This window comes from Lolium perenne, chromosome 5, assembly GCF_019359855.2.
Source record: "Lolium perenne isolate Kyuss_39 chromosome 5, Kyuss_2.0, whole genome shotgun sequence".
Classification (NCBI taxonomy): domain Eukaryota; kingdom Viridiplantae; phylum Streptophyta; class Magnoliopsida; order Poales; family Poaceae; genus Lolium; species Lolium perenne.
In genome coordinates this window covers 220,125,046-220,128,604 of record NC_067248.2, presented here as the reverse complement: position 1 = coordinate 220,128,604, position 3,559 = coordinate 220,125,046, and the positions used below count along the sequence as shown (strand labels likewise).

Below are 3,559 nucleotides of genomic sequence, written 5' to 3'. Positions count from 1 at the left end.
GCGGCGGCGGGGAAAAACTAGCAGATCAAGACGGCGCCGACGAGATCCTCCTCCGGCGACTGGTCCCCGGTGAGTCCTCGCGGCACCTCCCTTTTCCCCTCCTCCCTAGGGTTTTTTGGTGTCGCCGCCTCCGCGACGGAGCTCCCGGACGGAGGTTGTGTGGACGACGCGCGCGGCGCGAGGGAAGGGAGCAACAGCGGCCGGTGCCAAGCTAGGTCGACGTTAGATGGATTCAAGGCTGCTCGGCAGCCTGCACGGGCACCTCAACTTGCTGCTGATGGTCAATCAGCTACGGTCTCCAGCTGTTCAGGATTGGCAGCTCTGTGTAGATTTGCTCTGCCCTCTTCTTCATGCTCTACTGTATTATTACAACTGTAGTATTCAGTTGTAGCAATAATATCTTGTTCTGTTAGAATTAGTATGCTGCTTACGAAAGGAACGGTCGAGTTCATGTACTGAAAACACCTCTTTTTTGCTGGTAGGCTGCTATGAAAAGGAAAAAACAGATTTTAACCGAGCTATGTACTTGTTACCTTGGAGTGCGTCATTAGCCATGAAAGCAAGGTGCTTTACTGTTATGCAGCAGTAATCTCTTCCAATTCCGTAAAATCATTGCTACTGACATGCGTGTTATATTCTAGGATGGATTTATCAAACCTTCAGTTAATGGAAACTTTGTAGGCCCTAGCTAAGATCATGGAGGTTCTCTGCTTTGCTTCCTTGGAGCATTGACCATTTACTGCGTACATGTTGGATAGCTTTCAGTGCCTGCCGACTGCCCTGTGCGTACATGTTGGAGAATTGAGGTATGTGTATGTACCATTTTACCTTCTTCTGCATATGCCCTGTTTTGATGGTTTGAGCTGGGCTGTTTACGTAATGAAATACCCTAGGCCTCCACTAGATCTGATTTTGCATGAGATAGCAAATGAATAACTTCACCTGCACAAAAAATTGAAACAAGCATTAGTATTTTATGATCAGGAACAAAATAGAGTTCTAGGGATGTTAGCCAAAACACAACTGTAGTGTCACTAGTGATTTCCTCCCTTCTTGGTAAAAAATGGTGTAATTATTTGGAACTTCAGTTCTCAATTCTTAACCCCGTTCTTTTCTCAACGAGCCAGCTATCATTAGATGGTAGAATGCATGGCCTAGACAGGTAGCTAAGGACCAACTTCTGAACTGTCTCTATGCGACCATGCAGTAAAAACTAGTTAAGATTTATATCCTTGTTAGAAAGATGCGAATTGGTAATGGCAAATTTTGTATAATACTGAACTTTGATCGGATAAATGGTACGATTCCAGTCCCTGTGATATTTGCAATGAACTAACTATTCTGGTTAGTAATTGGAGTAGAGACACCCTTTTTTTATTGGCCATTCAATAAGTTTGTACTATAAGACTCCTCAGTTCCCTGTTTAAATGAAGGTTCTGAAGACGTGTGTTGTGTGATTGTTAAATAGTTAGTTGTATGAGAAATGGTAAACCTGAAATACTCTACAAACAATTGTGTTGCTCGATGGGAGGAAGTTGTTAGAAGTATAGTATTTATACATATTCTTGGGTAGAAACTAAAAGAGGTAGTTTAACTAATTCTTTGTGGGGTTTGCCCTTTAATGGATGGTCGAACGAAAAGCTCACAATGACATTACATTTCATATGTGGCTACTTATGTACTATTGCTATTATTGAGCAGTAGCATTAACATATGCTATTATATGGCCAAAGTCTCTACTAATATATACATGTTTATATCATTTTTTTTATAGATACCTGCACCTTGGCTCCCTGTGACTTGTGAAAATATGATGAACTGACCACTTGTCTGTATCTATGTATGAACAATATAGCATTGCGTCCACGTCTCTGTCATGCACTACAAATTATTGTCATGGAAGTTTTCCTAATCAGATATCTTGCTGTGTTTTATTCTATCTTGTCTCTGAAAATTTCTTTTTTGTCCAGGTCTGCCATGGACTGCAGCTCCGATGAGTCATCAGAGCTAAATGATACCGATATTGATGACTATACAGGATACTTGTTTGTCAAGTTGTTGCATCGCTGTTCCTGTTCGAGAAAATTGCATTACAATGAGTTCATGTTAAATAGTGTTTGTGTAATGCCGTTTAAAATTATACCTAATACTTGGTTATGAACTGGTTGTGCATTACACAATCAAAGTTTGAGTTTTTAATTTAGTGGTTGTCCATTATCATGTTGTGTGGTGCAAAGATTGCGTTTTTAGTTATTCCATCTCATACCTCTCATATCCCCTCTCATCCCCAAAACAAAGTAACTAGAGGCTATGGGGAAGGGTGTGGGGAAATGTGGGGAAATCTGGGGAAAAGTGGGGATTGGGTGAAAGGGGGGTTTTCACCAAATCCCCTCCCATCCCCAAACCCCTAGGGGATGAAAATACCCCAGGAGTAAACAAGGCCTGAAGGAGGCATAGATCACATCAATACTATCATAGTAATAATTAACTCCATAACCTACAAGAGATTATGATCATAGACTACGCCAAGTACTACACGATGCACACACTGTCACCATTACACCGTGCAGGAGGAATAAACTACTTTAATAACATCACTAGAGTAGCACATAGATAATATTCAACTAGATCACATAAAGAGAGAGATGAACCACATAGCTACAGCGGAGCCCTCACTCCGGGGTGAATTACTCCCTCCTCATCATGGAGACAGCGATGGCGGTGAAGATGGCGGTGGAGACGGCGGTGGAGATGACTCCGGGGGCAATTCCCCGTCCCGGCAGGGCGCCGGAACAGAGACTTCTGTCCCCCGAATTGGAGTTTCGCGATGGCGGCGGCTCTGGAAGGTTTTTTCTGGTTTCGTCGAACGGGGTCGAGGTTTTAGGTCAGGGACGACTAAATAGGCGAAGAGGCGGAGTCGGAGGGGCCACAGGGGACCCACACACTAGCCCCCCCCCCCCCGCCTGGGCCGCGCCGCCCTGTGGGGTGGGGCCCCCTGGCTCCCCTCTGGCCTTTCTCCGGTGCTCTGGAAGCTTCCGGGAATTATAAGATCTTCGGTGTTGATTTCGTCCGATTCCGAAAATATTTCCTTACTAGGATTTCTGAAACCAAAAACAGCAGAACAAAGAACTGGCCTTTCGGCATCTCGTCAATAGGTTAGTTCCAGAAAACGCATAAAAACGATATAAAGTGTGAACAAAACATGTAGGTATTGTCATAAAACAAGCATGGAACATCAGAAATTATAGATACGTTGGAGACGTATCAGCATCCCCAAGCTTAGTTCCTACTCGTCCTCGAGTAGGTAAACGATAAAAGATAATTTCTGAAGTGACATGCTACCAACATAATCTTGATCATACTATTGTAAAGCATATGAGATGAATGCAGCGATTCAAAGCAATGTTAATGCAATGAGTAAACAATTGAATCATATAGCAAAGACTTTTCATGAATAATACTTTCAAGACAAGCATCAATAAGACTTGCATAAGAGTTACTCATAAAGCAATAAATTCGAAGTAAAGGTATTGAAGCAACATAAAGGAAGATAAAGTTT

At 42.8% G+C, this 3,559-nt stretch overlaps 1 long non-coding RNA gene across 2 annotated transcripts; it reads left to right on the top strand.

The window, feature by feature from the left end:
* Positions 1-2,203, top strand: LOC127301981 (uncharacterized). Of its 2 annotated transcripts, XR_011746080.1 has the most exons (3): positions 1-564; positions 682-806; positions 1,971-2,203. It is a non-coding gene; the product is annotated as an uncharacterized lncRNA (long non-coding RNA). The 2 variants fall into 2 exon arrangements; XR_007852550.2 differs by having other exon boundaries at positions 1-806.
* The last annotated feature ends 1,356 nt before the right edge of the window (positions 2,204-3,559 follow it).